This window comes from Nilaparvata lugens, chromosome 4 (assembly GCF_014356525.2).
Source record: "Nilaparvata lugens isolate BPH chromosome 4, ASM1435652v1, whole genome shotgun sequence".
Taxonomy (NCBI): Eukaryota; Metazoa; Arthropoda; class Insecta; order Hemiptera; family Delphacidae; genus Nilaparvata; species Nilaparvata lugens.
The window spans coordinates 24,731,270-24,743,334 of NC_052507.1; the positions used below are offsets into that span (position 1 = coordinate 24,731,270).

Genomic DNA, 12,065 nt, shown 5'->3' on the forward strand with positions numbered 1-12,065 from the left:
CGTCAGAACTAATTGAGTTAAATCATAATAATTATATTTGTTTTGACTGTCATTTTTCAATCGTAAAATATATACTTTTAAATAAAAGTTACTAATTTTTTCAATAAATTTGAATTTCAAATTTGCATTGTACTTTCTTAAAATAATAGAACTCTAAAGCTTAAGTAAATTTTTCTCATAAAATAGATTCAATCAAGTTACAATTCACCATAATTTTTCATATTTTATTTTATTGTCAAAATAAATTACTAATATTTTGATTCACCACTTAGCTAACCTGTGTCACGCAAATGTTATGACATGACAGATCTATGACATGAAGTAAGTGATACGTTATATTGAACATGGGCCTATCTCATTATTTTATTTTTATGTGCGGTTTTTGCAAACATTTTCAGTTGCATAATGCTTTAAACATTCATTTGCACACTAAAATATAGGTTAAACTCTAAATTCCTTGTTATTTTATTAAAGGTAGGCTTACATACTACAATTCTCAAAAAAATAATTCATGACTAAACGGTGATTAGCCTACTATAATATTGTAACCATAAAAGTGAATAATAGTTAAATTTTCATAAATCCCTCTTGAGCTTACGAGTAACTAAATTTCATTCATTTACAAGAGTAGCATGCTTCATTAGCCAAAATATACCACAGGGAATTCATTTTTCTTTCAAATGGGAACGCTTCGTCACGAGACCTATAGTGAGGTCCACGTTATAATGACAGTATTTGATGAACTTTGATGTTGCTATCCTTGTCTATCGTTCGACAAAGCAGGTAGTACTATCCTTTTCTAGCTCCAAGACTAAGCCAAATCTGTTTTTGACGATGTAGAAATATAATTGATTTAAGGCAGATAATAGGTAACGTTGTTCTTCCATCTCTATCCACTGCCATTATAACGTGGACCTCACTATAGTAGCTCTCCTGCTTTTATAGATTCGTTTGCAGCGCAACGTGCTTTACGAGAAATTCTCATTCCAGATAACTCAGAACTCTCATTTCAAACAAAATAGTGCTATTATTTGCCTTGAAAATGTTCTAAATTTGAATAAAAGTTTTGACTAAATTCCAATGAAACGCATAAAGACAAATTATTTCATTCTTGATTATAACTATATTTGAACGAACTACTAGTACACGGATAAAAATAAGTTACCAGAATCTGGTAGAACCAACCGGCTTAACCACTATAATATTGAGGTAGTCTGCAAAATAGTGAAGTTGAGTTCACTAGAACCATCTGTCAGAATATATAGTAAATTGTACTAGACTTCTGTAAGTTGCGTCAACAATCAAAATCTACTAACTCCCGAATACAACCAACTAGGGATCTTGTAGAAATAAATAATTATTGTAAATGCAGCAACTCCTGTTAAAACAACTATCATATTGTAATAGAGCTGTTGAACCATGACGTCACAACCGATGATTTTCTAGTAAATTCCACAATCTCACAGTTGGATCAATAATTCTATGTTGGAACGATTGCATTCAGGTTGAAATTTTAACTAACTAGAACAAGATAGTTGAAGTAACAGGGAATTCTGTTTAACCCTAATAGGAATGTTTTCATATCAACCAGAAGTTGATTATGATAGCTGGTGGTTGTACTTCCAACTATTTTTAGTTAGTTACAAAGCTCGATTTTTCTCCGTGTGGTTCGGTAACTTGTAAGAAAAATAATTAGATAACCTGCCTAACTTTTATGATCATCCATGTAATATTGTATTATTTTTACAAAATAATGGGATATTCTTCATATTAATTTTTATGAATTTTCAAACATGTTTTTGCAACATAATAATTTATTCTAATGATGAGATCGCGTTTTGAAATTTCTATACTTTTTCATGAAGATACATTTAATTATTAATAATCTGGAATTCTTCCAGAACTTCTTCTTTTTCTACCTCGCCGATTCCTATAGGCCTACTCGTATTTGATTTGAAAATCTTATCCAACCCCATTTTAAAATTCAGAAATATTTTGATTGTGAAAAGTAATAGGCCTAATGGATACTTCATGTCTATAACCGTGGTCACGATACCGTACAACAATATGCTATAAGTGCTTGGAATGAATTTTCCTTCTACATTAATCATCAAATCCTTATCTTAACAAATCTTGTTTAGTTTGTTACTGTAAATTATTCCTCGGAAAATGTCACGCGTTTCCTTGACATACTAGCTTTACTATTATTATTGACATCTTACCCTCGAGTAAATTACCAGACAAAAACTGAACATCTGTACATTTATTTCCACCTTGGTGAAAAATCTCATTTGAAGAAATATTTAGGTCACAGTTCACTTACGCCTGCCTTACTTTCATTACTTCGAATAATAATTGAGCTCGTTGACCGCATCCTACGTCTAGGCATAAGGCATAATGTAGCCCTTCTTTTTAGATCAAGGCAATTTCACTAATTTTGCACCAAGTGGTAACCTTGATTCCCTGCTATTCATCGTTCATCATTTTCAGCTTGTTCCGTTGAAGAGTCCAACTTGAATCTATTATGCATAAATACCCATCATGCTATTGATTTTTCAGAGTGGGTAATATAAATTATTAACATGATTCCCGGAGCGGTAAACTGCTGAAAATGACAAATTGACTATCTATATTGTTTCAGAATCTCAATTTTTATGATACATGTTAATTGTTTTAACTCATATTCTTACAAACAACAGTTTTTTAATACAAATAACTGTTTCAGAAATTTCGCCTTCTAGTTGACTCTCATAGAAAGTATAATAATGTGTCTTCACATTAATAATGATTATAATAATGTGGTTAGAAATGTATCCTTGTAAATTACTCAGATTTAAAGAATATTATTATTAAAATACATTAAATATTTATATGTGGGAGATATATTTATTTTATTGTAGCCTACTTTAAAAATCTCAAAGTAGGCTACATACTCTCATTAGGTGCTTAACAGTTGGATCATCACTTACGTGATGAACGATGTATTCATTCAAATCATTATTCAAGTAACTATGCATTATTCTTCTAAATGAGGTTCAAAATGAAACTTGAAGTACCTTACGCTACATGATTCAAGTGCATCATCAAGTCACGTCTTTCTGAACAACCTGTCAAGTTATTAGGTATATTTATTATCAGATATTAATGTCAAGTTATTGGATATTATTACCTTTGAAAAATCTCGAAGTAAATTTACAAATGTTTCCTTGCTATTCAACTAGCATTGACATTATTGCACTCATTCATGATGAATAGTTTGATCCAGTTTGAAAGGTTTTATTTATTCTCTTATTACAGTACTCATTGTTTTGAGAGTTCTTCTTACATCGCTTCTCGGCCTGTTGGCTGAGATCAAAGTGTAGAATCTGTTCTTATCAGCTTAATATCGGATAGGCCGCACATTGTGTGGTCAGCATATTAAACTGATTTTTTTGGAAATGGAGTGTTAGTGAGGGTCTTGCTCCACATTCAAGAAAAACAGGAAATGATTACTATAGTCAGTACAAATTTACTTCAGACTTGGAGGGATACGCAGCGCAGAGAAATGGTGGGAGATCATATTTACAGTGATTAATAGAGTCATAGATAAAGCGCAGTTGCCAATTTGTCAGTGGTCTGACTGCTTTCAGACAGAAAACTTTGCATGTGTAGCATGAGCACATGAACAGTCCCTAGAAGTTGGAGAATGCTGGCCGCTTCAAAACGGCAACATCGCGCCTCTGTATCCCTCCCGCTATATGCGTTCTCTGCTGCTGCGCATGTCCATCCCAAGTAAGAAGTAATTCTGCACAGAGTATAATGATCTGATGATACTCAATCCCAACGGATTTGTGGTTGCTTTTGCAATGTGAGCTCATTGTGCAATATTGCGTTGATTTTGTTTTTCTGGGCAATTCTGATAAAAAAATTTCTATGAACATTTTAGATATCAACAAAAAAATTTCAGTTTGAGTAGTGTCATCAAATTTTTCATATTTGAAATGATCGTAATTAGAGGTTGGAGCATGCATGGTCAAGGGCAGATAGAGTTAGTTGAATGCATGTTGAGAAAACTAATCTTGCAGCTTTAACGCAATTCCCGGTAGCACCATCATACTGGCAGAGCAGAGCATAGCATCACACTGCATAGAAGCCCTGAAGCCTGCCAACCCCTGCCAACAAGTTGGAAAGTTTGCTGGAGGCGTCGGTAGCGCTGGCACTCTACTGTGGTCTACTGTGTACTGTGTAGTGGCCCTGTCTTGTCCTCCTATCTGGCACTGCGGCTTTAATGCAGCACCATCATATTTCACACTCGGTCTATTTATGCTCGCTTCTAACACACTGCACTTCAATAATAAATAAAGCTAGGTGTAATCTTCTCACCCTTATCCGCCGCCAACTTCATTGTAACTCCAACTCCACTTCACGCAACAAAACGCCCCCTGTTTTATGATGATATAAACTCAACTTTCTTTGGTCGTATATCGTTTCAGCTTATCTCACTATAAAAACTAGCGACCACATGGTGCAACAGTAGTTGCCTACACCAAGTGGTTGCTGATAAAACCATAACAATTGGTTATTATTTTAACCTGCGCTCTGGCTTTTTATTCATTCATAGATTATCTCCGTATAGATAGAGGCAGTTTTTGTTCAATTATGCTCTATTTTTAGTATAGCACCTGAAACAGTAAATATCGAAAAGTGAAACAAAAAAAAACCACAGCCTCGATTTTAATCTTTATAGCTCAAATTGTTCGTTAGGATGTGTAGAAAAAACGCTATAAGTTTTCAGGGCGGGGAAAATTGAATTTACCCTTTAAGGGTTAAAAAAGGGGTAAAAATGGGTAAAATAAAAAAAGTTATAAAATTTCGAAAAAAAATGCGAAAATAATTAATTAAAGGCCCAAATTTTTTTGAAATATTAAAAATTAGTTAAATACCAATGTGAGATACAAAATGAGCCCAACGTAAGGGTTAAAAAGGGCACATTTATGGGCAACATTTGGTAACTTTCGTTATATTTCAATAAAATTTTTACTGCGTGTGTTTAAAAGGGCAACGATTTAAAAAATGAATTGAAATGTTTGAAACTTATATATTCCATCAAAACCCAAAGGGCAGCCCTTAAGGGCAAAATGTGTATGTAGCGTTAAATTATCATAAAAATTTATTTGAATGTTGTTTTAATGGAAGCAACTTAAAGAATTAGAACACAAATTTTATAAATTTAATTTTCCCTGCAATTTTATGGGTCGAAGGGCAACCCTTAAGGGCAAAAGTGCTAAATTGCATTCGATTTTCATGAAATTTTTTTTTTATTTTAAAGGGTAACGATATAAAAAATAATTTGAAACAATAATTAATGAAACCAAAGTACACTTTATTAATAAATAAAATATTTTTACAATTTTTTTAAATTGTTTAAAAAGTTACATTATTTAAAATATTCAAACAGTATTATCCTCTCCCATAGTAGTTGCTAATTGTTGTTCTAGAATGTCAGCGTTGTTGTTGAGGATTGGTTGTGGATTGTTTGTACAACCAAATTCTCTGCATTTTAAGCAAGCTGGTGAACAGTGTACACCTCCCTTTCTACACCCGCATCTGGATCCACATCCTGTCTCACAATTGCAAAATAAAGTTCTCAGTAGTTCATCAGGAGCTGCAGCTTTTTCCATTGGAATTGGAAGCAGTAAAGAGTTTTTCATTTCCAACCCCATTGGGTAGGGTCTAGATTCTGTCCTAACCACGTTTGAACCTGTAAATAAATGTTCACTTAAAATTTTGTAAGCAAGCATCTTCAGTTGGTATTAAAGATTCTAGTTTCAAGCTTCCTCTGATAGTATTTCTTATAACACCAGTTATAAGAATGGCACCTGAAATCATTGATGGACTGAAACTGTGTACCATAGTAGGCTAAAACCATATATCTTCCTTTATTTATAAAAAAATTACTTGTCGTTAGTATTTTGTTTTTCAATACAAGACTTCTCAGCTTAAAATTTATGGACAAAATTGGAGCAGTTAAATTTAATTTAGGGCTAAAAATGGCCATGTTATAACATACGCAGGTCCTACACGGGGAAAAAAAGTTTCGGAAAACTCGTGGAAATGGCGGCAAACATATGTGTAATTTTATTGTATACTGAATACATTTCCCACTCTTATTCTCTCTGGAAAACTGTAACATTCGTTGAAAAAATGCACGTTTCGAATTACATAAAATTGTCTGGATCAAAAGTGTACTTAGCAAGTACATCAAAATTTGTGTGAGTATGTGAAATTATATGTTTAAGCACCTGCTATTGGATTTTCAGTTCGGAAATTTCCCTCGCTTTCCACAGGCCATTTTCTTCCGGCCAAAAAAAAAAATTATTTTTTTGGTCATAACTTTCCTTTGAAGAATGTTAGAGACCTCTAACTGGTCTCAAATTGAAGCAAATTTAAATATTTAAAAAAAAGGTCCTTACAATTTTTTGTGTACAAATTGCCATGTTGAGAAAACTAATCTTGCAGCTTTAACGCAATTCCCGGTAGCACCATCATACTGGCAGAGCAGAGCATAGCATCACACTGCATAGAAGCCCTGAAGCCTGCCAACCCCTGCCAACAAGTTGGAAAGTTTGCTGGAGGCGTCGGTAGCGCTGGCACTCTACTGTGGTCTACTGTGTACTGTGTAGTGGCCCTGTCTTGTCCTCCTATCTGGCACTGCGGCTTTAATGCAGCACCATCATATTTCACACTCGGTCTATTTATGCTCGCTTCTAACACACTGCACTTCAATAATAAATAAAGCTAGGTGTAATCTTCTCACCCTTATCCGCCGCCAACTTCATTGTAACTCCAACTCCACTTCACGCAACAAAACGCCCCCTGTTTTATGATGATATAAACTCAACTTTCTTTGGTCGTATATCGTTTCAGCTTATCTCACTATAAAAACGTCATAGGTCAAACCCTATCTGAAGTAATGAGTGTTGCGACAATGGGGTTTCTTGTTTGCTGTGGTTACTGGAAACAAAGATTACATTTTAAATCACTTGAATTCGAATTCATTATTAATATCCTGTATAAACACTAGCGACCACATGGTGCAACAGTAGTTGCCTACACCAAGTGGTTGCTGATAAAACCATAACAATTGGTTATTATTTTAACCTGCGCTCTGGCTTTTTATTCATTCATAGATTATCTCCGTATAGATAGAGGCAGTTTTTGTTCAATTATGCTCTATTTTATTCAAGTGTAATATAAGAGAGGAAATATATATTTGATTTGATTCATTCAAGATCATAATCATTGCTATACAGCTGTTGTTTCAAATGGTTGTGTTAATCAGTAATCAATTCAAATTATAATAGGTGCTCTTTGAACGGAACATGCAATGGTGCAATGGACTTATTAAACCTTATCAAGGTTTTAACATTGTTTTAGAAAGAGTTTCTCCTGAGTAATCACCATATTGTTGAATGTTACCTAACCTTGGAAACCACCTGTTGAATTTTCATTTTTTCATAAATAATTTAATCTTCAAGTGCCAAGTCAATATAACTAGTATTACGAGTAACGAGTAATGATTGAATAGCCATGAAAGGAAAAGTCCCCAATAATTGTGGTTTAATTCATGAACAAATTTAAATAAATAATTCAGATCAAATTTCAGTTTTCTCACATTGTTAGCAAAATATTGTTGCATTTGTTTTGAGCTTGATCAGTAAGAGATGAAATATATGAAGGCTTGCATTAATTCGTTCATCGATCGGATTTTTCCAATTTATTTTTCACCGCCAGGGATGAGCTGAGAGCCTGGCAAAGCCAATCATCAGTCTGCTGTATAAATTCTGCTCAAGGCGTATCGAAATGTCAGAAGTAGCAGTAGAGGTGAATGAGAATATTCGGAATTTAAATTGAAAGTCGAGAAGGAATCAATATTTCCCCATCTAATCCAGCCTAGCTCAGATCTTTGAATCCAGATGAGAAAGAAGTCTGTCGAGATATGTGCCATTATCCTACCTCCAGCGGGGGTGCTCCGGTAAACAAATAAGGAATATTATTATCGTCTGTTCGGAATGGATGATCCAATCATTTCTAGAAACATCATCTGTTTGACCTCGATTCAGTTACAGCAAATGGAATTTTCATGTCTGCATTCTGCTCGGGAAATTTGATATTACGCTTCTTGTGCTCTACAATATTTCCACTGTTCGACTACAATCCTCCTGGATAACATTACTCTAGATTCAATTGAAGCGTAACAGAGACGTTTCTGAGTTATCTTCATCCAATAATACAGAAATGTTTCGAAAATATGTAACTCTTGTGCAAGAATATATTGATTTGGGGTTGGAAACATTATTATCGATATTACTGTTGAATTACAAATATACATTGAATTGTATGTTCTATATAACTGGAACGTTTTACGAAGTTATTGTATGAAATATTCACAACATAATATTGTATAGCAAATAATGTAATGTAATCTTATTTGTTGTAATGTTTTCCGAAAGTAAATTCTATCTGAGTCTACTTGAATGTTTGATAAATATTTATTGTCAATAGTAGACTAAACAAATCCATTGTTAGTGTCAAGGTACAAGGGAAACGAAATATCAAATAAAATATACTTTAAGGTCCCGCTCTTGGTTAGAGAGGGTACTGCCCAAAGCGGCAAAATGTTAGGGATACAAAATCAAATGAAAATAAAATGTATTCAGGAGTTATATTGTATGCAAAGCAGAACCAAACAAGTAGAACAAATAATATAAAATATTACGTAAATGAGAATATATCAATAAGAAATTAATTGAAACAATATTGAAAGGACCCAAGAAAATGGGAGCGGAAATTTATGCAGGTCTCAGGGCACAACTCATAGTGGACCGGGCCCTGTTTAGATTGACATTTTAATTAACTAGCATTAATTTATCAATCAACCAACGATATAGAATGCTGATGAAGGCCAGGAATTTGAGAAACAGTCTGAAAATATCTTTTCATAGTAATTATTGGATTTAAAGGTGTTATCATGACATTAAGAATAGAATAGTTATCATCTAGTCCGGTTCAATATTTGACCTGATTAATTGTTCATGGAGACATCTTGCTGACGATAGCATATCTTATAAATGTATTTGAAAGTATTATGATTTATAGCTATATTTCTGGTTATCACGTGTTATTCACGCTACAACATCAGTAAGGTATTTTAAAATAAATCATGAGTCTATTTTTTCATTGAATTATACATAATAATCATAGTTTAGTTAGCTGCTAGGTGGAGTATGATTAGAAAATTGAATACGTTAGATTAAAATTGTCTTTCTTTACTTCTCTTCTCTCCATTTTATAATGCATTATATCAGTTTTCGGCATTTTAGTTTAGTTGGTACCGTAGTAACAAACTGAAACTTTTATTAGTGATCGGTTCCAATAACTTTTATATTATTAACTTATTAATAGTTAATTTTCCCATACCGATGTCTGATTTCCCATGCTATTGGATACCCTTACAGCGTTGATTCCTGCATCTCTCACCTCTTTACCAATACAAAATATATTTACAAATAATTGAATTTTTATCCGTTCATCGCTTATTTATTGTGAGAATGGTTCTAAAATGTTTTATTTTAATCGGCAGGCAATTAAGTATGTAGCTGTAGTTGCAGTTAAATGGTTTAGTAGTTGCAACTTGAACTTTGATTAACTTGAATAAATGAACAGATTTACTTGAAACAGAACTGTATGTTTTCTCTATACTTGAAGGCTTCAACATAAACTTTGAATTCGTGTAGTAGCTTTCCTTAAAACACAGGAATCTCGGAACAAATATTGTGAATTTTCATCCCTCAAGACTGAAAATGTTGATAGGGTGGTTCTAGTTTCTAGAGTATGTCATTGTAATCGACAGGCGAAGAAGCAGCATAGATTGGCACCACCTTCTATTCATTGCTGTCAGACACATTTCCATAACTTTCGCGGTGGCTTTCTATAAGCGAGCTTCACCAACAATCTTCCATCCAGAAAGCTTCTTAACCTTCTATCGATTGCACGAAATGACGAAAGTTGGTCGACTCGCGGGCTCAGGGGCTCAGGGGGTGTTGGCGATGTTAGTTGCTTGTTCGCTACGCCCAGAAACTTTTCATCGACTGAAGACCAACTTGCACTCAACTTACTACTACAGTATACCGTACTACTTGGTGTGACGGCTTTCCCAGGATTTGCAACTCTTGCGCATTGAATGAAACTCAAGTCAATAGTTGTTTGTTTCTATAGAAGTTTCTATAGTGTTTTCCTTGGCGAAGACTGTTCGATCCCTCAGTTTTATCCTGAAGGCTGAATGCGCTTTTCTACGTTTTATTGTTGTTGTGTAGCTTTTTTGTACGGTCTATGACTATTCAATAAAGAGAAATAAAGAAATCCTTTTGCTGGGCTATGGATGATGCAAAAATACATTGATAGAACTCCTTGGCAACTGATACACTACCCCACAGGAAAAAGTTCGAAGTGATCGATATTTCACGAAATTGCATTTGTATTTTACGACGTTCATGGTAGAATAGTAACATACCATACCACTTTGATATGATACGTGAACAAGAAGCTGGCTGGTTGGCTGGCTATGTGCCACTTGATCTAGTTTCCTTCTTGTATCAGTTTATTAGTCGCGTATTGAAAATAAAATACACCAGAACCATCGTGCTCGATTTTTGGAACGTGTCCTCTTTTATATTGACTGATTTATTCCAGCTATATTCGTATAACTCTCAGTAAAAGCTCTGTTATCTTTTTTCTAGTATCATTTTGTAGCAAATTACTTTATTTATATCTAGCAATAAAACAACACTGAATCCCCTAGTAAACTCAAACTAGTAACTGAATCAATGTTTCAACAACATTTACAAACCAGACTTTAATAGTAGTTGACATATTGAACATTTTATTTGGAGTTGTTGACACAACGAAGCGTGTCACCTTGTCACAATCTGGGAAATTAATTTTAGTTGTCAGTCAAAACAAATAAAACAAATTGAATTATAAATCCCTTGATCTCTTTTCACAAACAATGAAAGTCTCTCACAAAAATTTTACAAAAATGTGATGTGTCTCCTGTACTTTTCAATTCTACTACTCACTGGTACTTTAGTTATTTCTCAATTCATAAATCAGCCAGCCATTACTTTGGAATTTGGACTGTATTAGCTTTGTAAAATTTATATTGAACTTGGTCATATTTGATCAATTAGAAATTTATTGACAGATAGCATAAGCATTGACTGTAATAATTTATCTTTTATACAATACAGTCAACTATTGTCTTAGCTTCTGTCACTACCATCTCCATCTGATTCTAGATGTTGCGATTTGTTAGCATTCCAGTCTAAGCTATCCAAGATTGTGTTTCGTTATTCAGGGCATTAAAAAGTAAATTTATGAATTTGAATAAAAATCCATTGATTTTGGACTAGCAATTGAATATCAATATATTGGTTCCAATCAAATCTTTTTATAACAGTCCATTGCAGTATTTCAGTTGTTAAAGTCCCTTCAGTTTTACAGATTTGAAAAATACCGGGAAAGATATTCATACAAAGTTTGAAAAAAATTTCAAATTAATAATTTGAAAATTTGTCTCCATTCATTCATGCCCAAAAATCGATACGGAATTAGCTCTGTACAGCTCTGTTCAATGTTTAATCCAAAGCAATCACAATTCCATTAATTGATGAAACCAAAAGCGAGCTGCTCTTGCAAATCTTTAATAGTTGAAATATGTTTCAGTAAATCCTTCATTAATGTTGGGTGCCCTATTTACTTGATATCTTTGCAGCTTTATTCGTAGACCTGATTCTGCGTTTCCCATTTCAGCAGACATTGTGTTAAAATGGCGTGCTTTATGTAAAGCAGTGTATAGTTGAGGGTTTAGGTGGCTTGGCCATAGAGAGGGTTCCTCTTTAATATGTATCGTCGGCACATAATCCACGGCTATCGTTGGTGCGATTAATCTCTCCTTAACGGCGACTTTACGATCGTCGGCAAAACTGCTCTTCATTCTTGCTGCCTGACATCAAACTTATAACGTC

At 33.8% G+C, this 12,065-nt stretch overlaps 1 protein-coding gene and 1 non-coding gene across 2 annotated transcripts in view; both read left to right on the forward strand.

The window, feature by feature from the left end:
* The window catches only part of LOC111046808 (phosphofurin acidic cluster sorting protein 2), a 151,569-nt gene that overhangs the window by 5,039 nt on the left and 134,465 nt on the right, over nt 1-12,065 (forward strand). The window lies entirely within an intron of this gene.
* LOC120351217 lies at nt 3,326-3,517 on the forward strand. The gene has a single exon (XR_005571243.1). It is a non-coding gene; the product is annotated as a U2 spliceosomal RNA (small nuclear RNA).